Here is a 22,930-nt window from a genome sequence, read left to right as displayed (position 1 = left end):
AATAGAGTAGCCCTACCTTTCGCCAAGTTACGAAATTCCCCGGACCCCAAAGGTTTAGCGAGGACACCAGCAGGCTACAATTGGAGTACAAACCTGGTCTAACAAGAAGCAGGATCCTCCACTCAGGCCCTCAAGACCCACGCAACAAAAGCACGGGCAGGCTTCTTACCAACAGCGCTGCCTCCCCTTCCCCTCCCTCTCCTGGCCAGCAGGTCATCTTCGGTCACATATCCCCTTTCATGTTCCTGTTGAACTTAATATTGGTCAGTTTTCTGGTGCAAAACAGCGACAAAAACAATAGGGAAAGCAACGAGGGGTGAGAGGAGGGATGTCATTAACTGCCACATCTGACAGTTTTGTGATCAAAGACACAAGCCCTACAGGTGCGCTAGGTCTCAGCGGGCGTCAGTATGTGTCCACCTCCACCCCCACCCCGGTATTCTAGAGGCAAAGTCATCAGCTCAGCCCAAAGGAGACTACGTGAGAGGGCACTGCCCAGCAGACAAAACAAAGGCCACTGCGGGCCAGCTCAGCAGACAGGGGCCGGCGCCCTGCTTCCTTCACAGTCCTCGGCCCCACCCTTCCCAACCGGAACTACATCCCCCACCCTCCGTGCCCCCACGCACAGCGTGACGTGTGCACCCGTAGCGGCTCGCGCCCAGCCCGCCTTCCCCGGCACACAGGGCAGGCGCAGGGCGTGCGCATGCTCGGCTGCCGCGTCCGCTGGGGGCTCGAGCCGCTGCTATCTGTTGCGCCGCCGCCCGCGGGAGCCGGCAGATCCGGGTCTCGTGGCTCTGAGTGACGCGGTCAATCGAATCCAAACACGGGAGGGGGAGTCAGCCGGCGGCCCGGAGCAGCAGCGGCAGCGGCGTCCGGAGCAGCCGCAGCGTTCCGGAAGCTCCAGGCGGTCCTTCTGCCGAGACCTGGTCCCGGCTCCCACCCTCCCCGCCCCGTCGGTTGTTGTCTGGGCGGGTGAGTGTCTCCCCCTCTCCCACGGCCGCTTGCCGGCCCCCCTTCTTTCCCCTCACCCCAGTTTCTTCTGGGGGCTCCTCAGGCTCTCGGGGACTGCGGCGGGGACTCGGCGCTTCCCCGGCCGGACTGGCGATTCTGCAGCGGGAGAACCCCGCCGGCGCCGCCGGGCGTCCGTGCCCCGGCCGAGGGGAGCGAGGCGGGGAGCCCGTAGTTGGGGTCTCCCTGCAGGAAGCCAGAGTCGGGGCTTGGCAGCAGAGTGGACGGTAGCTACGGGTGGTTTTATTTTTGGGGGCCAGGTCGTCAACACGGGCGGAGGCGGACCCGTGGAGTTAAAAAGAAGAGTGTGTGTGTGTGTGTGTGTGTGTTAGCCGGAAGGAGCAATTCGACAACCCGAAATCCACACTGGATCCTTTACCCTGGTCCCTCAGCCCTCTCTGGGCACGATGAAGTCACTCAGAGGCGTCCTTTGTTGTGACTGCCGAGACGGGAGAGCTGCCATCCTGAAAGCGAGAGTCGCGAATCGAAAGGGTTCCCCTTTTTCTCTGTGCGTTGGGTGAGCGGGACCCGAGCTGACGGCGCAGCAGACACCTCGATAGGAACGCAGACCGTCTGCAGGCAGCAGCTGTGGGCGTCCCGAAGTTTCCCAGAGTGGCTGTTTTCATACGTGAGGGTTTTTTCGCCCAGGCGGTATTTGTAGCTGTAGGCAGTCGGGATGTTTTCAGTCGCCGGAGTTGGCAGCACCAGGAATGTGGCCTGGATACTAGAACGCGTAATTTTTCTATCAAGAGAAGCTCCACGCAGGTAATACTCGGCGTTTGTGGAAGAGAGCTTGCAGTCTGGGTGTTTCATTGTCAGAAACTGCGCGGGCAGCGGTACGGACGATCACTCGGCAAAGCCTTGCAGGTGTTTTGAGTCCTGAGCCCCTTAGGACGGTGCAGGGGGCTGCGTTCCCTCCCTGCCGCTTTTGAGGTGTCTGCTCGCGCGAATTCCTTTAGAGCTGGCTCTGAGCCTGCCGTCCTCACCCAGCGCTATGGAGACCGAAAACCAAGCCTTTTTGCCCTAACTTGGTTTTAAAAAACAGCCCCCCCACCCCACCCCGTCCCCGCCGCCGCGGCCACCGCCACCACACGGTCGTGGACGTGTTCCTGTGGTGTACAGCGAGCGAGGAGGAAGGACAGAAGTGTGTGCTGTTTGCCCCTTAGTCAACCCAGAAGGAATTCTTAATGAATTTCAATTACTTCTTTGAAGGGTATGTCCTTGTGGTATAACTTGGCCCTTTTAACTTTTTTCCTACTGTGCCTGCCATTGAGATCTTTTTCCCTTACTACCACAGCTGTAATCCCGATTTAGATAAATATTTTCTTGAAGTTCCTCTTTTTCAGTTGTTTCCCTTTTCTGTTACCCTATAACTGAATATTTTTGCTTATAGGAATGCTTAGTGGTAATAGGAGAAAATGTTGCTAAAAGCAGATAGACAAAAAGGCAGAAAATCATCAATAATGCTGCCACTCATACATCACCAAAGTGTTTGCAGTGGTTTCTATCCTTGCAGATTTATTTTTTGTGTTTATGTATGTTAGAAAATCCTGACACCATACCACATGAGCTTTTGTACAACCTGCTTTTTCACACACTGGTATTTCTTTCTTAAGAAAATTTAAATTTTACAAGTGAAAGACTTTTGGACCTTAACTTTTACGGAATATTCACAGTGTTGGGGAAATTGTAGTTCTTAAAATTATGGTGTTAAAAGCGTTCCTTCCAAATAGCTATGATGATAAATTCGATTTAAGAAATTAATGTGCATCTTTAGGCAAAGTTAGGCTTTGCTTGTTCAGATCCTGGGAGAGCAGGCCTGGCCTGCATTGAGGATCCGGAAGTCTGAAAAGTTCTTGCTGAGTTGGTGGTTTGATTGGAGTACAGGTTTAGTTCTATTCTGTGGTTAGGCCATGCTCCAAATGCTGACCAGCTGTCCAGGTCCCCAGCAATACGGTCCTGGAAGATTGACTTTACATATCCTCATATGTTTGATTAACACTGGATCTTGGGTGTGTGCCCATTTAGTCCACATCTTTACCAGTGGCACTTAAAGGGCCAACTGTGGAAGCAAATGTTGTCATCTTTATCTCAACTCTAAAGGATAAGTACCAAGAAATAGCCTAAATCTAAAATTTCTCAAACCTTTTCAACCTTTGTATCCCTTTCACTTTTCTCTCGAGTAATTGGTCCCCAGTGCTTACTACTCATTATGTGACTTAGTTCTTTTTCTTTGGTTTGCTTTGAGTTACAGCATTTAGTGTGTATTCTAGTCCACTTCTTCCTGTCTCTCTTGCCACCACCTTTGCCGAAATGTCACCACTGTCACCTAATCTGTAACGTTCTGGTCCCCCTGCTTCTACCTGGGCCTTGTATGGTGCATTCCTCTTACCACAGTGTAAAGAGCCTTTACAGTGTGTATCAGATCATCACCCCTTTGTTGAAAGTCTTCCACCTAAGGGCAGAATGAAAGCCAAACTCCTTACCTGGACCTGCCTGATACTGCCTGTCTCTCTTAGCCTTCCCTGTACCCCTCTGCCTAGCTCAGTATTCTGGAATTGGTCACATCTGTTTCTTCCCGTTGTTCAGCCCCAGTGGAATTGTTATCCCTGGAACTTGCTGGCTAGCTTTTACTTGAGGGCCTTTGAACTTCCTCTGTACTGTATGGCTTCAGAGCTCTTCTACCATGTCAGCTGTGGCTTGGTTGCATCATGTCATTCAGGTCTCTCCAGATATTACCTCTTCCAAGAGGTTGCCCTATATCGCCATTCTATTTTTTTTTTTTTTAAAGATTTATTTTCTTTGAAAAGCAGTTACAGAGGAGAGGGAGAGAGAGAAATCTTCCATCTCAGAGAGGGAAGGGTACAGAAATCTTCCATCTGCTGGTTCACTCCCTAAATGGCTACAGCTGCTGGCGCTAGGCCAGGCCAAAGCCAGGAACTTCGTCTGGGTCTCCCACTTGAGTGCAGGGGCCCAAGGACTTGATCCATCTTCTGCTGGTTTCCCAGGCGCAGTAGCAGGGAGCTGGAAGTGGAGCAGGTGTGACTCAAACCGGTACCCATATGGGATGCTGGCATTCCAGGCGGTGGCATAACCTGTTTTGCTACAACACTGGCCCCCATTCTTTTTTTTTTCCCCACAACATTTATCACTATTTGAAATTCCCCTATTTAATTTTTTTGTTGTTGTTTTTTACTTGAAAGGCAGAGAAAGATGGGGAGAGATCTTTCATCTGCTAGTTCACTTTCCAATTACTTAGAACAGCCAGAGCTGGGCCAGGTTGTAGCCTGGAGCCCAGAATCCAAACAGACTCTCCTATGTGGGTGGCAGAGACCCAGCTACTTGGGCCATCTGAAGCCTTCCAGGCCGTGCAGGAAGCTGGAATTGGAAACAGAGGCAGGACTTAGACCCATGAACTCTAATATGGGTGCTGGTGTCCCAAGCAGTGTCTTAATAGCTGTGCCAAATGCCTGCCCCTATTTTTAATATTCTGTCTCCTTCACTGGAAATGAAGCTCTTAGAAAATGGGGACCTTGTCTGTCCTTTTAAAGACTGATTTATTTGAAAGGCAGAGTGACACAGATGTCTTCTGTCTGCTGGTTCATACCCCAAATGTCCACAACAGCCAGGGCTAGACCAAGCTAAAGCCAGGGACCCTGAAAACAATCCGGGTCTCCCATGTAGGTGGCAGGGACCCAGGTACTTGGGGTTTCATCCACTGCCTCCCAGGTGTGTTAGCAGGGAGCTGGATTGGAAGCAGAGCAGCTGAGAGTGAAACACTCCAATATGGGATGTGGGCGTCCCAAGTGGAAGCCTAACCTGCTGCACCACGATGCTAGTCTTTTGTCTTGTTCACTGCATTGTAGGTACTCAGTATTGGTTAAATGAAAAACACTTGGTGAAAATGTATTCCCCTTGAACACATACTCTATTTTAGATCGGTTCATTCTGGGGAAGAGCCCTAATTTGCAGCTTTTTATAGGAGGGTAGTGCCTTAATTCTCTTAAGTAATTCTTCACATTTGGGCCAGAGAACACTCATATTGTACTTAAAACCTATGAAAGTAATCCCTGGGAGAAAGGAGTCCCCCGAATCTGCAGTTTCAACAACTCCCTAAGGTGATTTTAATGCACATTAAAGTTCGAGAATGTCTCGCAGTATTTTAATGGCTCTTCTCAGAGGTGGTTTCTTGTTTTTTACTAGTGATGATAACTGCCATTTTTGGGGAACATGCTTGATGTGGCAGTTACTGTGCTAAAAATCGCTCTTACGTATTTTTCATTTAACTGCAAAGCAACTCAGATACGGGTTTCCCCACTCTGATTTTACAAGTGGAGACACAGTGACAGAATCTTGGATTTGAACCCACGTCGATTGTCGAAACCACTTCCCTGCTGCTTTTATACTACAGCGTTTAGAATTGTATTCAGTACTTTGGTGAAAATGGGCCATGTTTTAGTTAAGGACAAGATAGTGTTTTCTGTCCCGTTTCCAATCCTGTCCTTACTGAAGTCTATTGTTGGTTGCTTTTTGTGTTTTTTTTTTTGTGTGTGTGTGTGTGTGTGTTTTGCTTTTTTGGCCTGAAGTTGGACAGTTGGTAAGTGACCTTAAGAAACATTCTATAAAGGCTTCTAGGTCTTCTTACTTTGTTGTATCCAGTGCTGAGAGTGCACCAGACTTAAATTTGGAGTGTTTTCTCCTTGTGTCTTCACATTCCCCACACCAAAACCCATCCTTCCCGTTCTACTTTGTTACAGTCAATTGAGTTCTTCCTACACTTTCTCTGTTGGTTTAGGTGTTTTGTAAACCTCAGGTTTCTCACTATATGGCTTTCTTCGAAATAAGTTTAAAAATGTTAAATTTGTGTTGACTGGGGGGAAGGGGCAGATTTCAAACCAGAGAAATGCTTGTTTCTCACGTTCCTGCCTTAGTGTTGCAGCCTGGCCATTTGCTTCTGTGGAGGCTTGTCATACAGAGCTGTAGTCTAACCCACTTTGGGCTTTTGTATAGAGCCATGTGTGTCTCCCATATTTCACCTGCTTGTTACAGAAAGAATTGCAATGAACAGTAATAGATAAAGCCAGCAGTAATAGAATCTCTCTCTTAGAAGTCATCTCTGTGTATTTCTGTCTAGTCTTATTTTTAAAAAACATGTATTTGGTGTAAATGAGATATTAACCCGTACATGCTTATATCCTAATTTTTGTTTTTGTTTAGCATAATGAGCTTTTTATTATGGCCTTACAAGCTTTTTAACTGGTTACAAATTTATGTAAGATATTTTGAGTAACGTGACTTGAAATTTTCTTTTAATGCTGGACGTGAATGTTTCAATTTTTCACCATAATACATAATATTGTAATGATCTCTAGCTTTAAATGGTTAACCCAAATTCTGAATAATTAACCGCAACCAGTCCAATTTTAAAAAGGAGCCATACTAAAGGCATTTTAATGATTGCAAAATTATTTTAATCAAAATTCAAATTCATTCAGCATGTATATACTGGCATATGCCTAGAAAATTTGCATGACTTTTTTTCCATAAAAATTCATTATGTTTACTTGAAAGAGTGACAGGGAGAGACAGAGGGAGAAAGCAGTCTTCACCTGCTGGTTCACTCCGCAAATGGCCACAGCAGCTAGGGCTGGGCCAGGAACTATACCCTGGTTTCCCACGTGGGTGGCAGGGGCCAAGCACTTGGGCCGTCTTCCACTGCTTTCCCAGGTGCATTAGCAGAGAACCAGATTGTGAGTGGAGTAGCCAGGATGTGAGTGGGTGCTCCGATATGGGATGTTGGCGTTACAGGCAGTGGCTTAACCCGCTGAGCCACAACACCAGCCCCTACTTGAAAGTTTTGAATAGAAGCTACCTTTGGGGAGAGGAGAGTACCTTTTACTTTTCTGAGTTGTTGGTTTTTTTTTTTTTTCTTTTTACTTTCAGTGTTTGAAATGTTTCACTATAAATGTGTATTGATTTTTAAAAACATCAACCTTTTGGAAAAATATATATTTTTCAGTGTATAGTATATATTGTAAACAACAGTTTAAATGATAGTGTTTTTATTTTGGAGAAAGAAGTTGCCTTGTTGCTTATTTTCATACTGAATTTTCATTTCCTTGTTTTCTTTTTTAAAATTTAGGTCAAAGCACAGATGTGAGTCTTAGCTTTGTGAAAGTACTGAGTGAAACTGATTTATGCTTGACTGCACTCATTGACAAGTGTTACAAGTGGGAAGCTTTCAAAATTTTAACAGCTAATAAAGATACTTCAGATCAGGTTAGGGATGCAGTGAGCATCTTTATGGTATATGCACTAGACTTAGAGGTCATTTTTCTGACTGCTACATGTTTTGCCTCACACCATTGTTTTTTTTTTTAAACAAGTTTAATTTTTAAAAAAATATTTATTAAAAGGCAGAGTTAGAGAATCTTCTACCTGATGGTAGAATAGAGAGAGAGATCTTCTACCCCAAATAGCTTCAATGGCTGGGGCTGGGCCAGGCCAGAACCAGGAGCCTGGAACTCTTATCTGGGTCTCTCACATGGGTGACAGGGGCCCAAGTACTTGAGCCATCTTCTGCTGCTTTCCCAGGTGCATTAACGGACCTGACCCAGCACCCATATGCATCACAGGCTGTTGCATAACTTGCTGTGCCACAACACCGACCCTAAACACGTTAAATTTTTACATAGTACAGTTGTACCTTGGTCTGTGTGGCATTGGTTCTATAACCCCCTTGCATGCCAAGATATAATATACACATCTTCATCTCTAAATCTTTAAATCATCTCAGGAATACTTATATTACCTAATGCAATGTTAATTCTCTGTTATTGTTTATGGAATAATGACAAGGCAAAAGTCTCTATATGTTCAATTACAGATGCAGTGTTTTTCCCCTGAGTGTTTTCCATCCATGGTTGATTGAGTCCATGGATGTGGAATCCAAAAATATAGAGGGCTGACTGTATGTATTTTAAAAGTTATAATCTTTATTTTGGCCAGCCCTGGCCAAAGCCAGGAGCTGGGAACACAATCCAGGTCTTCCACATAATTGGCATGGACCCAGCTGCTTGAACCATCAATGAGCCTCCCGGGGTGTTCATTAGCAGAAAGTTAGAATCAAGAGTGAAGCTGGGGGCCCGGCGCTGTGGCGTAGTAGGTAAAGTCGTCGCCTGTAGTACCACCATTGTTCAAGTCCCAGCTGTTCCACTTTCCATCTGGCTCTCTGCTATGGCCTGGGAAAGTGGTGGAGGATGCCTCAAGTCCTTGGGCCCCTGCACTTCGTGGGAGATCTGAAGGAAGCTCCTGGTTTTTGGCTACAGATCAACCTAGCTGTGGCTGTTGTGGCCATTTGGTGAGTGAACCAGCGGATGGAAGCCCTCTCTCTGTCTCTGCATTTCTGACTCTGCCTTTCAAATAAATAATTTTTTTTAAGATTTATTTATTTATTTGAAAGGCAGAGTTACAGAGAGGCAGCAGCAGAGAGAGAAGGAGAGACAGACGGACAGAGGTCTTCCGTCCGCTGATTCATTAGCCAGAACTGGGCCGATCTGAAGCCAGGAGCTTCTTCTAGGTGTCCCATGTGGGTGCAGGGGCCCAAGGACTTGGGCCATCTTTCACCGCTTTCCCAGGCCATAGCAGAAAGCTGGATCAGAAGTGGAGCAGCCAGGACTCAAACCAGCGCCCATGTGGGATGCTGACACTGCAGGTGGAGGATTAACCTGTGCCACAGTGCTGGCCCTATTTTGTTACTTTTAGCAAAGGTGAAGTAAAGGAAACAACCTTTCTTGGGATTTTAGACAGACTTTAAATTCTCTGATGTTTATTGAACATTTTCTTTTTAAAAAATTTTTACTTTTAAAATTTATTTGAAAGTGCAGAGACACAGAGAGCTCCCATTCACTGGTTCAATCCAGAAATAACTAACATCCAGAGAGGGGCTGGGGCCAGAGTCTGGAGCCTGAGTGCAGTTCAGGTCTCCTATGAGGGTGGCAGGAACCCAGCTACTTGAGCTATTACTGCTAACTCTGAGATCTGCATTGACAGGAAGCTGGAGTCAGGAACCAGAGCTGGGACTTGAACCCAGGCACTCCAGTGTGGAATGTGGGCATCTTCACTGCTAGGCTAAATGCTAGTCCAGCATTGCTTTCTTTAGCACAGAAGTCATCATCATGAATGACGTTTATTTTTACTTCTGTGCACTTATGTCATCATGGCGTGATCTGGATGAGAGAGGCTGGGAGTTGCATGATTCAGGAGAGCGGTAGCTGTAACTCTTGCTTTCTGCCCAGAAGAATCATAAAGGCAAGCAAGTCAATGAGAGTGATAACTGAGAAAATGTTTTTATTCTACTCTGATTGATTCAAATGATGTAATTTACAAACTAGTAGCACTGCTTGAGCTATACCTCACAGTTTCAGATCTTACCAGTGCCCTGGAAGACAGCTGTTGAAAACTGCTTAGCATTTATAAGTAGCTTGTAGCCGCTGTGATTTGGGATCAGATGGTATGGATTTTGTGAAGATTTCTTTGCTCGTCTGAGAGGCAGAATTACAGACAGGGAGAGACTGAGAGAGATCTTCCATCCACTAGTTCTCTCCCCAGATGGCTGCAACAGCCAAGATTGGGTCAAGGTTGAAGCCAGGAGCCTAGAACCCCATCTGGTATGTGTGTGGCAGGGACCCAAGGACTTGGGCCATCTTCTATTCTCTTCCCAGGTGCATTAACAGGAAGCTGGATTGGAAGTGGAATAGCCAGGATTTACACCAGTGCCCATAAAGAATGCTAGTGTCGCAATCAGTAGCTTAACCTGCTATGCCACAGCACCAGCCCCAGTATGAACTTTTTTTGTTCCATACTCTGTGCAGTGTTTCTGTTTTTAGCTTATGAGGAGCACAGCTATTTCCCTTAGTTTAAAATTTTTTACTTGAAATATGCCTAATATTGTTAGAGAAATTTTAGAAAATATCTTCAGCATTTAAAACATTTGGTTATGAGGTTGAAAATAAGATGATTCAGTTGAAGTTTTACTTGGTTTGAAAGTTTTATACCTTTTACTGGAGTTTGACGAGTGTGAAGAGAGTCTTAATGTATAAGAAATTAGCAGATGAGAGACGGAAAAACCAGAAATCTCTTTTCCCCTTTGTGCAGAAGGCAGACATTCAAAGTGGTAAAAGAGAGAGTTAAAGGTATCTTAGATTGGAATTGGCCCAGAGCAAGTTTAGGTTTACAAAGCCCTTTCAAATTCTCACTTGGTCCTGCCACAATTCTTTAAAAGAATAGTTTCAGTTACCACTCCTATTTTATAGATCAGCTGAAGTCACACAGAGGCTAAGTAATTTATCCATTTCTCAGTAGTTCCATAACTTGAAGCTTTTTTTGTATTCCCTTTCTTTGGTTTGCCTTGTTGGGAAGTCTCCAAGGACACTTAAATGTCAGTTGGCAACTTAAAAAAAAAAAAACAACACTATTTATCTGAAAGAGAGAGACAGAGATCTATTTTTTGGTTCACTTCTCCAATGCCTTCATAAGTTAGGGCTGAGCCAGGCTGAAGCTGGGAGCCTGGAAGTCCATCTGTGTCTCCTCTGTGGGTGGCGGGGACTCAGGTACCTGAACCATTATCTGCTGCCTTCCAGAAGCATTAGCAGGAAGCTGGATTGGAAGTGGAGTAGCCAGGCTCCTAACTGGATTGTCTGATGCGATGCAGGTATCCCAGGCAGCTGTCTATAACTGTCTATAACTTGCTGCTCTGTAACACCCATTCATTCATTCATTTATTTGAAAGATCTTCCTTCCTGTGCCTATTCACACAAATGCCTACAACAGCCTGGGATGGTCCAGGCCAAAGCCAAGAGTCTAGAACTCAATCTGGGTCTCCCATGTTGGTGGCAGGGATCCAACTACTTGAGCCATTGCCTCCTGCCTCCCAGGGTCTGCATTAGCAGGAAGCTAGATTGGAGGCAGAACCAGGACTTGAACCCAGGTACTTTGAATAAGGATGCAGGCGTCTTAAGTGGTAACTTATCAGCTGTACCAGTGCTCACCACCAATCACTCTGTAAAAATGTTTATTTTCATTTTATTTGAGAGACACAAATATATCTCCATTTTCTGGTTCATTCCCCAAATGAATGCCACAGCTGGATCTGGGCCAGGCTGAAGCCAGGACCTGGGAACTCAGTTTGGGTCTCTCAAGTGAATAGCAGGTACGCAAGTACTTGAGCCATCACACGTTGCCTTCCAGGAAGCTGGAATCAGAAGTGGGGCATCAGTGCTAGCACTGAGGCATTGTGGGCTAATCCTTTACCTGCAGTGCTGGCATCCCATATGGGCACCAGTTCCAGTCCCAGCTGCTCCACTTCCAATCCAGCTCTCTGCTTATAGCCTGGGAAGGCAGTGAAAGATGGCCCAAGTGCTTGGGCCCCTGCACCCGTGTGGGAGACCTGGAAGAAGCTCCAGGCTTTGGATTGGCCCAGCTCTGGCTGTGGTAGCCATTTTGGGAGTGAGCCAGCAGATGGAAGACCTTTCTTTCTCCCTCTCTCTGTCTATAACTCTACATCTCAAATAACCAAGTGGAGGCATTACTTGAACTACTATGTCAGGCACTCTGACACAGGACTCAGGTGTCCCAAACGGCATCCTAGCCACTGCCCCCTGAATCATTTACATAAGACATTATTCTGTTCCATGATGTCTTGGGCAAGTTTAATCAAAAGTGATTTCTAGAATATTCAAATACAGATAAGGGGGAAAAAGCATCATTGAGTGAAGAGAAGGTAATGTTTAAGACATCATGTTGGAGCTGGCACTGCAGCATAGCAGGTAAAGCTGCCACCTGCAGTGCTGGCATCACATATGCGCACTGGTTCAAGTCCTGGCTGCTCCACATCTGATCCAGTTCTCTGTTATGGCCTGGGAAAGCAGTGGAGGATGGTCCAGGTCCTTAGGCCCCTGCACCCATGTGGGAAGACCCAGAGGAAGCTCCTGGCTTCGGATTGGCACAGGTCTCAACATTGCAGCCAACTGGGGAGTGAACCAGTGGATGGAAGACCTCTCTCTGTAACTCTTTCAAATAAATAAATAAATCTTAATAATAAAAGAGAAAGATATGTTTTGGTCTGAATGCTTGTGGTCCTTCAAAATTCAAATTTGAAATTTTTACCCCTAGTGTTTTGGTATTAGGCAGTAGAAGTCTTTGGGAGGTAAATGGAACATTAGGGAAGAGCCTTCAAGAATAGGATTTATAAAATAAAACTGAGATGGCTCCACACCATAGGGAGGTCATGAGCCATGGGGGTATGGCCACTTTGTGCCTGGATTTCTTTTTTTTTCTTTTAAAAAGTTATTTATTTGAAAGAGATACAGAGGAAGAGAGACAGAGGCAGGGACAGAGATCTTCCAAATGGTCAGGGCTAGGCCAGGCCAAAGCCAGGGGCCAAAAGCTTCATCGGGGTCTCCCAAGTAAGTGCAGAAGCCCAACCGCTTGGGCCGTCTTCCACTGTTTTCCCAGGCGCATTAGCAGAGAACTGGATGGGAAGTGGAGCATCTGGGACTTGAACCATTGCCTATGTGGGATGTTAGCACTGCTGGTGGTGCCTATACCTGCTACACCACAGTGCTGACCCTGTGCCTGGATTTCTAAGGATGTAGCTGCACTGAGCCTTGGCGGGGGGGGGGGGGCACCAGCTGGGCAGATGACCATCATAGGCTCCCCACTAGAGTAATGCCTACTGGGGTTACAAGTATGATTTCAGCACACAAGAGCAGCAGTGGTCTGCATCCAGCAAAGCCAGGGGAACTGAGCTGCTTAGAGCCTTGAGGACTTAACACCTGCCCCAGTGTGCGTCTATGGCAAGACACTGAGTTAGGTATGATTCTTGAGCTGTAAGACTAACGTTTGTACTTCCTTGGGGCCTGCACCCCTCTCTCCTTTCTTGTTTCACCTTTTTGAAATGGGAATGTTTATCCTGGATCTGTCTTGTATTTGGGAACCAGTTTGTTTGACTTCATAGGTTCACAGTGGGAGAGCAAGTTGTCTCTGGATGAATTGTACCTTGAACTCACCATATTTGATTATATACTTAGATGAGCCTTTGGACTTCAAACTTTTGATACAGACAAGACTTTTGGAGCTGTTGAAATAAAATAAATGTATTTTACATTCAAGAAGGACATGAGTTTTTTTGGGGGGGGCATAGGCAGAATGCTATGGCCTGAATGTATCCCCCAAAATTCATATATTGAAAACGTGATCACCAGTTCAATGATATTAAAAGGTAGTGACAGGGCCGGCACTATGGCGTAGGGGGTAAAGCCGCCGCCTGCAGTACTAGAATCCCATGTGGGCGCCGATTTGAGTCCTGGCTGCTCCACTTCTGGTCCAGCTCTCTGCTATGGCCTGGGAAGCAGTAGAGGATAGCCCAAGTCCTTAGACCCCTGCACCTGTTTGGGAGGCCTGGAGGAGGCTCCTGGCTCCGGATCAGCTTAGCTCCGACCATTGTGGCTATCTGGGGAGTGAACCGGTGGATGGAAGACCTCTCTCTTTCTCTTTTTCTTTCTCTTTCTTTCTCTCTTTCTCTCTCTCTCTTTCTCTCCTTCTGCTTCTCTCTAACTCTACCTTAAAAATCAATCTTAAAAAAAAAAAAGGTAGTGGCCTGTGGGAAGTGATTAGATCATGAAGGCAGAGCATTCACAATTAGATTTATTTATTTATTTGAAAGGCAGATATAGGTCTTCCATCCGCTGGTTCACTCCCCAAATGGCCGCAACCACCAGAGCTGTGCTGATCAGGAGCCAGGAGCCAGGAGCTTCTTCCAGGTCTCCCACACGGGTGCAGGGCCCCAAGGACTTGTGCCATCTTCTGTTGCTATCCCAGGCCATAGCAGAGATCTGGATGGGAAGTGGAGCAGCCAGGACTTGAACTGGTGCCCATTTGGATGCTGGCACTGCAGGCGGTAGCTTTACCTGCTATACCACAGTGCAGCACTGGCCACCTGGTTTAGTGCCCTTAAAAAGAGGCCCCGGGGGTCCATTGCTGTGGTGTAGCGGGTAAAGCCAATGCCTGCAGTGCTGGCATCCCAAGTGGGCGCTGGTTCGAGTCCCAGATGCTCCACTTCTGATCCAGCTCTCTGCTATGGCCTGGGAAAGCAGTAGAAGATGCAACCAAATGTGAACAGTGTGAGAAGGCAGCGTCTGTGAACTAAAGAACAGGCTGTACCAGCCTGAATTTGCCTGTGCCTTGATCTTGGACTTCTTAACCTCCAAAAGTGTGAAAAATGAATTTCTGTTACGCTACCCTGCCTTTATTACATTTTTTTAGCAGCACAGTGGACTAAGGCACATAAGCAGAGAGACTCAGGCATATAAGCAGATGGGGTCATATTAAATGACAACCTCAGAAAAAGTGGGAGCATTGGGTGTGGATTTTAACAGAATCCTGTGCTGCTGAGAAATCGAAGAATTATCGAGATGAGGATATTGTTGATAGCTTTTTCAGAGTAAGGCCTAATAGCACGAGGATTGGAAGGCTGAAGAAAGAACTAGTCCTTTTGGTGAATTTTGAGCTTTTTTGCAGAGAGATGACAGTCTGTGACATTTATTGACTGTTAACTATATACTGGTATGTAATTATGGTAGATAACTTACTTAATTTGCTTGCAAGCCCTTGGAGGTCGTGGGCTGCTGCTGCATGCCCCTCTGAGCACTGTTAGCAGTCCCCTGAGGACTTGTGCAGTACATGCTTTACTGTTACTTAATCCCCAGCGGACTTCGGGTCAGCTACATCCTTTTCAGGAAAAGAGAAGTGAGAGAAGACTCAGAGTTGAATCCCACCTTGGTGTGTGGTATGACTTAGGGCAAGTTGCGGGCGCTCTCTAGGCCTCAGTTTTCAGTTTTCCCTGTAGAAATGAATGGCTGGGAAGCACTGCGTCTCAGAAGTCACAGTAGCACTGTTTGTACAATTGTAGTTTGCTGGATATGAAGAGATGAAGGCTGGGCAGCCCCTGTCTATACCTGGCGCTTACTGCAGTGGCTCGTGTGGGCCTCCTGGCTCTGCCGCCTTGCCGCTGCTGTCCCCTTTCCACGCTGAGGGAATTAGGCTGCTGTTGTCCCTTTCAGCCGTTCTGCTCTAGTCTCTTGAGGAGTATGCCCCCTGAAAGGCTTTTTAATAAAGTGCTTCATTTTCTTGAATTTTTTAAGATTTCAGAGGTAGGCTTTGCATCGTTTTTGCGTCTAAAGAATAGCTGTTTGCATGTAGAAGAGTATAGGTCATTGGGTTAATACAGAGAATATTATAACAAGTTTATAAGTATAATGACTTGACTATTTGAATTTTAAAAATTTGTCATGATAGGATTCAGGGAGTTTTAACTCCTAGGCATAAAGGATTGTGATTTTTAGGATATATAGCAGGGTTTATTCTGCATTTTCATTCTTAAACAGTCTTTAGCTCCTCCCAGGCATAGCTTTAGCATGATTTTTAACAATGATTGATCTGAATGTGAGCTTGCATCTTTCTTTTCCTTGCCTACTTCTCATCAGAGATGGAAATGTAATTTAAAAGTATGTCCTTAAGAATAATATGAGGCCGGTGCTGTGGCTCACTTGGCTAATCCTCCGCCTGCGGCACTGGCACCCTGGGTTCTAGTCCCGATTGGGGCACCGGATTCTGTCCCGGTTGCTCCTCTTCCAGTCCAGCTCTCTGCTGTGGCCCGGGAGTGCAGTGGAGGATGGCCCAAGTGCTTGGGTCTACACCCGCATGGGAGACCGGGAAGAAGCACCCGGCTCTTGGTTTTGGATCGGTGCAGCGCCGGCTGTAGCAGCCATTAGGGGAGTGAACCAACGGAAGGAAGACCTTTCTCTCTGTCTCTCTCTCTTACTGTCTATAATGCTACCTGTCAAATAATAATTTAAAAAAATATGAAGTCAGTTGATACTTTCCTAATTTCTGTACTGCTCCACAATGATATTTGTGAAAGGGAAACAAATGTAACTAGCTCATGATTAGTAATATCTGGCAGATGTGGATTGAGACTTGGTCAGGAAATCTTAAGGTGATTTCCTGGCCAGGATCTGTCGCATACTAGATGAGTGATCATGGTCAAAATGCTTCTTCAGTTTTAAAACAGGGATAGTTGGCCGGCACCATGGCTCACTAGGCTAATCCTCCACCTGTGGCGCCGGTACCCTGGGTTCTAGTCGCGGTTGGGGTGCCAGATTCTGTCCCAGTTGCCCCTCTTCCAGTCCAGCTCTCTGCTGTGGCCTGGGAGTGCAGTGGAGGATGACCCAAGTGCTTGGGCCCTGCACCCCATGGGAGATCAGGAGAAGCACCTGGCTCTTGGCTTCAGATCGGTGTAGTGCGCTGGCCGCAGCGCGCCGGCTGTGGCGGCCATTTGGGGAGTGAACCAACAGAAAAAGGAAGACCTTTCTGTCTGTCTCTCTCACTGTCCATGCTTAAATGCTGGCACAGCATTTAAGACACCATTTGGGACACCTGCATCCCATTTTGGACTGCCTGGGTTCCAGTCCCAGTTCTGCTTTCTAGTCTAGCTTCCAGCTGATGGGTACCTGAAAGGGAGCAGGTGATGGTCCAAGTGCCTGAGTCTCTGCCACTTATGTGGGAAACCCAGGTTGACTGGTCTTTAGCTGCTGTGGGCATTTCAAGAATAAACCAGTGGATGGAAGGAAGATCTCTCCTCTCCTCTCCTCTCCTCTCCTCTCCTCTCCTCTCCTCTCCTCTCCTCTCCTCCCCTCTCCTCCCCTCCCCTCCCCTCCCCTCCCCTCCCCTCCCCTCCCCTCCCCTCCCCTCCCCTCCCCTCCCCTCTCCTCCCCTCTCCTCCCCTCCCCTCCCCTCCCCTCCCCTCCCCTCTCCTCCCCTCTCCTCCCCTCTCCTCCCCTCTCCTCCCCTCTCTTCCTCTCTCTTCCTCTCCCCTCTTCTTTTCTTTTCCCCCTCCCCTCCCCTCCCCATGAATGCCTGCAACAGTGTGGCTAGGCCAGGCTGAAGCCAGGAGCCCAGACCTCCATCCTAGTCTGCCACAAGGGTGGTAGAGATGCAATAAATGAACTGTAATCTGCTGCCTCCCAGGGTGCACATGAGCAAGAAGCTGGATTGGAAGCAGTATAGCTGGGACTCAAACCGGCACACTGGATATGGGTTGGACATCCTGAGCAGCATCCTAACAGCTGCACCAAATGCCCGCCTGAGAGCGTCTATTTATATATGTAGTTTGTAATTTCTTCACTGATAATGGGATTTGATTCATTTTGCAACACATCTACTTACACTATTAGAATTGCTTTTATTATCTACAGTAGCTCCCCCTTACCTGAAAATCATGGTGGTCTGAAAATATTAGCTGGGAAATTCCAGATTTTAAGCGGAAGCTGTAAGTTGCGTGCCTTTCTGAGTCGCATGGATCGTCCTTTGTCCAGGGCATCCGCACCGGATGTGCTGCTGTCTAGGTTATCAGATGCACTCGCACAGTGCTGCCGTCTTCTCTCCAGGTGACCTTTATTTTACTGAACGATAGCTGCAAAGCACAGCATGGTGATACTGGCAATTTGGAAATGTCAGAGGGGAAAAAGTGCTACCTGCTACTTTGAGGTGAAAAGGTGACACACTGACTTAATCAGGAAAGGAAAACAGTTGTGTGTTATGTTTGCTGAGAACTAAAGTAAGAATGAACCTTTCATGAAATTGTGAAGAAGGAAATAGAAATTCATGCCAATCTTTTCCTCTTTTTAAGATTATTTATTATTTATTTGAAAAAAAAAAAAAGAGATCTATCCTTTGGTTTATTCCCTAATTGCTGCACTGCTGGGGATGGGCCAGGCTAAAACCAGGAGCCTGGAACTCCATCCAGGTCTCTTATGTGGGTTGCAGGGGCCCAGGTCCTTCGGCCATCTTCCATTGCCTTCCCAGGTGCACTAGCAGGGAGTTGGGTCAGAACTGAACAGCTGTGAGTCAAACTGAAGCTTGTATGGGATGCCAGGGTTGCAAGTAGTGGCTTTGTCTCAAACTGCATGGCACATAAAAGAAAACATTTTGAGAGAGATCACAGTCACATCATTTTCATTACAGTATGTTGTTACAGTTATACTTTATTATTATAAATCTCTTACTGTGTCTACTTGGTAAGTTAAACTATCATAGATGTGTATGTTTAGGAACAAACAGATGTATATATAGGGTTTGATAATCTCAGTTTCAGGCATTCCTCATGGTCTTGGAACATGACCCCTGCAGATGGCAGATTTTTAAGTCCAACCAGCAAATTCTGGGATGATGGAGGCTCAGGCAGAGTTTGGACAACTTAACATGTTCAATTGCAGACAGAATTGAAATATTATTTGTCCCAAGTGCTAGTATTTCTGGTTGATGGAAGAAAAAGCAGCTTATTGTAAGGTTATTATTTGAAAAGTTAATTCTTTCGAGTAGTTAAAATATTCACGTGAAGATACAGAATTCAGAAGACACAAAACCTATACAGTGAGAAGTCTTCTGTCCCTGGCAACCAATTATATAATTATTTCAAAATACTAAATTCTTAAAGTTTAGGACTATTTGTAAACATCTTTCCCTAGATAAATACCCTTAAGTTATTTATGTCTGGAAGTTTGGCTTTTTACTTTGGGTAATATCGTTTGTTTATAAATGTGTACATAAATGTAGGCATTTATGCTCTTATGTAAATACATAATTTGGTTCAAAAGAACAAAATGTATAGAAAAGCAGGAAAAACAAAAACCACCTTAGCAAAAACCACCTGATCCACCTTAGCAGGAACTGTGTAGTCATTTTAATGTTTAAATTCTGTGAATGTATTAGTTCTACTTTCTTTTTTAACCTTTAACCACAAGAATTTCACATTGAACATACTAGATTTCTGACTCATTTCTTGTGAGGGAAATGAATCTCAGTAATGTTGCTCTTGGAAGAAGCAGCAGAGAACTAACCTTTATTGAAGAAGAAAGGAAATTAAAGATTGGCTAAGAAGAGAGAGGTTAAATAAGGTGCAGCTTGGAAAAAAATTGAGGGAAAAAATTCAATTTGCAGTAATTCTTGGTCTTTAGAACTGATTGCTCTTATTTCTGTGTTTTTTTTTTTTTTTCTTTTTCTACACTCTAAGGAATGGATCTTAGATGTACAGAGGACAGTCACACTGTTCTGTTTTGATGTGGATAGCAGAGGATTTATTTTTTAAAGATTTAGTTACTTTATTTGAAAGGCAGAATTAGAGGCAGAGGCAGAGGGAGGTCTTCCATCCACTGGTTCACTTCCCAAAGGGCCACAATGGCCAGAGCTGAACTGATCTGAAGCCAGGAGCCAGGAGCTTCTTTCAGGTCTCCCAGGTGGGTGCAGGGGCCCAAGCACTTGGGCCATCTTCTGCTTTCCCAGGCCATAGCAGAGAGCTGGATCAGAGCATGGTCTCAAACTGGTGCCCATATGGGATGGCAGCACTGCGGGCGGCAGCTTTACCAGCTATGCCACAATACTTGCCCCAAGAGGATTTATTTAAAAAGGAAAGAAGGGCCGGCGCCACGGCTCACTAGGCTAATCCTCCACCTTGTGGCGCCGGCACACCAGGTTCTAATCCCAGTCGGGGAGCCAGCTTCTGTCCTGGTTGCCCCTCTTCCAGGCCAGCTCTCTGCTGTGGCCAGGGAGTGCAGTGGAGGATGGCCCAAGTCCTTGGGCCCTGCACCCCATGGGAGACCAGGATAAGTACCTGGCTCCTGTCCATCGGATCAGCGTGGTGTGCCGGCCGTAGCGCGCCGGCCGCGGCGGCCATTGGAGAGTGAACCAACGGTAAAGGAAGACCTTTCTTTCTCACTGTCCACTCTGCCTGTCAAAAACAAAACAAAACAAAAAACGAATTTCTCAAGTCATGCATTCAGTTTATATATGCTCCCTCAGTGGAAACTGAGTGGCAGGGTTCTGATACTCCAAGCCCTAAAATGTATAGGAATCGAATGCTGGGGAGAACAGAAATGCCTAATAGGCAGTACTGTGCCTCAAATCAAAATTAATATGTAAGCTTCTTGGTAGGCTACAGAAAGGATGTTTTCAAGAAATTTCTGGAGATCCACAGATAGCTGGGAAAATGTTATGCATTGTTAATTTAAGATAAAATGTCAGAAATAATCTGTATCTTTGTATTTCTACAAGAACTTTCTTGGGATCACCTGGAACTAATGTTCTAACTTTACTTTCCTGTGTATTTTCCAATTGCTCAACCCAGAGTTTCCTACTATGCTATTTTTCATGAGCCTAAACTTGCTAATACATGATTCTTTCCAGCCTTTTTTTCAAATGCTGTGTTTTCAGATTTATAATATGTGTGCCATTTTGTAGGATGGTTTAGTATGCTTTTTTCACGTAACAAGTAAACCCTTTTTCTTGCTATAATTTTTATTTTATTTTTTTAAGATTTTATTTGAGAGGCAGAGTCAGAGAGAAAGAGACAGATAGAAAGGTCTTCATCTGCTGGTTTGCTCCCCTAACTGCTGCGATGGTTGATCCAAAGCCAGGAGCCAAGAACTTCCTCTGGGTCTCCCACACAGGTGCAGGCTGGACCATCTTCCACTACTTTCCCAGGCTATAACAGAGAGCTGGATCAGAAGAGAAACAGCCGGACACAAACCAGTACTCATATGGGATGTGGGAACTGCTGGTGGAGGCTTAGCCTACTATGCCACCACGCTGGCCCCCATAGTTTTTATTCTAAAAGCAGTATACTAAACAAGAAAATTAAGTAAAGACATAGTGTATCAAAAAGGTAATGGTTCAGTTTAGTGGTCATGAAACAGTTCACATATAATTACAGATAAATAATAATAGCTTTGGGCAGGTGTTGATTATGAGAAAATTAGTATTTTGTATTTCATGAAAAGGTTTTCATTCTCAGAACTAGAGGAGCAACACATGTTTAGTCTTTGCTGGATTCTGCTTCCTAGTCGTCTGTTCATCTTTGCGTAGTTGTTTGCTTGTGAACAACTCATTGAAAAATGTCTAATTGGAACCACATCCAGATTTGCAGAGACCCTATCAGTTTCATTGCCATGCCAATTCATCCCAAAGTCTTAACTTTCAAGACCCCTTCCTGTAACTTCCACACCCAGTATCCTGGGTGTTGGAACTAGAAATATCCAACCCTCTTAGGAATATCCTGTCTCTGTTTTTAATGGAAGAGCGTATCAGAATAAGCCAGATTTATTCTAGAGGTACTGTTAGCAGGAGACTGATTTTGCTTGCTATACCATGGTACCACTTAGTATAATGTCCCATGAATTTAGTATACTGTAGCTATTTATATTAACATTTGAGTTCTTTATAGTTTTTTGAACTTTCAAAAAGGCACAGCGGGCTATTGCCCTGGCCTGAAGCTCCGGCATCCTATATGGGCACTGGTTCGAGTCCCGGCTGCTCCACTTCTGATCCAGCTCTCTGCTATGGCCTGGGAAAGCAGTAGAAAGTGGTCCAAGTCCTTGGGCCCATGCACCCGTGTGGGAGACCCGGAAAAATCTCCTGGCTCCTGGCTTCAGATCAGTTCAGCTCCGGCCATTGTAGCCAACTGGGGAGTGAACCATCGGATGGAAGACCTCTATCTCTCTCTCTCTCTCTCTGCCTCTCCTCTCTCTGTGTAACTCTATCAAATAAATAAATCTTTAAAAAAAAAAAAAAACTACTAGGCTGAGACAGAGATCCCATCAGCTGGTTCGTTCCCCAGATGCCCAGAATATCCAGGGCAAGGCCAGGCTGTATGAAATTGGGAGCCAGGAACTTAATCCTACTCTCCCATGTAGGTGGCAAAGCCCAGCTACCTGAACTATCACCTGCTGCCTCTCAGGGTCCATATTAGGAGGAAGCTGGAATTGGGAACAGAGCTGGCTTCTCTGATAGGAAAAGTGAGCATCTTAACCAGTAGGCCAAATGCCCACCCCTGAACCATTTTAAGTTTATTCCTGAGAAATCAAATCCTCTCTATAAGCATATAATTATTCAGCATACTTTTTAAAAAAGATTTATTTTATGTATTTGAAAGAGTCACAGGGTGGGTAAGGGAAGACAGAAATCTTCATCTCCTGGTTCATTTTCTAAATGGCTGCAATGGCTGGAGCTGGGTTGATCTGAATCCCAGGAGCTTCTTCCAAGTCTCCCACATGGTTGCATGGGCTATCTTCTGCTGTTTTCCCAGGCACATTAGCAGGGAAGTGGTCTGGAAGTGGAGCATCTGGGACTTGAACCGGTGCCCATATGTGATACCAGTGCTGCAGACAGTGGCTTTATCCACTATGCCACAGTGCCAGCCCCTTCAGCATACTTCTGAAAAGCACTTTGTAGTGAAATTACAGTAGCTCTTTTTCAAAAGTTACAAGAATGCTATTAAATTTGTCACACAAACCCCCTCTCCTTTGATAGTCAAATTAGGTAAATTAAACCCACCTAGCCTGAGCTGGAGTGTTTAAGGTTCAAATAGCAAATGATGAATTGGTTAACAGTACTGGAAAACTCTCTCACCACATAAAGAAGCAGGATGACTTACAGCTACCAAACTCCACCAGGGAAGATTGTGCTAGTTGTAAAAGAGAAAATTACCCAGATTTGTGGAATAAGAGGAATTACTATTTCTTTCTCAGTGTGCACAGAACATTATGTCACTGCTTTTCTGTGCTACAAATTATTTAGGAGTGCATAGGTTTGAGAACTTAAGATGTGTGAATTTATAATACATCGAGTGCCACATAAAAAGTCAGCTATGGGCCAGCGCCGTGGCTCACTAGGCTAATACTCTGCCTTGCAGCGCTGGCACACCGGGTTCTAGTCCCGGTCGGGGCGCTGGATTCTGTCCCTGTTGCCCCTCTTCCAGGCCAGCTCTCTGCTGTGGCCCGGGAAGGCAGTGGAGGATAGCCCAAGTGCTTGG

General features: G+C 45.7%; 1 protein-coding gene across 3 annotated transcripts in view; it reads left to right on the top strand.

The window, feature by feature from the left end:
* Positions 1–606: 606 nt before the first annotated feature.
* Positions 607–22,930, top strand: part of SMIM14 (small integral membrane protein 14) — an 81,228-nt gene continuing 58,904 nt past the window's right edge. The window contains exon 1 of one of the 3 annotated variants that reach the window (XM_051842486.3): positions 607–972. The gene's annotated coding sequence lies outside the window, so the exon portion shown is untranslated. Of the gene's footprint in view, positions 2,222–22,930 lie in introns of all 3 variants that reach the window. The other 2 variants (XM_089325350.1, XM_070068124.2) reach the window with 2 other exon arrangements.

The sequence above is a fragment of the Oryctolagus cuniculus genome, chromosome 2, assembly GCF_051225735.1.
Source record: "Oryctolagus cuniculus isolate XC-2025 breed Fujian yellow rabbit chromosome 2, ASM5122573v1, whole genome shotgun sequence".
Classification (NCBI taxonomy): domain Eukaryota; kingdom Metazoa; phylum Chordata; class Mammalia; order Lagomorpha; family Leporidae; genus Oryctolagus; species Oryctolagus cuniculus.
Note: the sequence above shows the minus strand (reverse complement) of the source record. Positions and strands in the feature narration are given on the sequence as shown.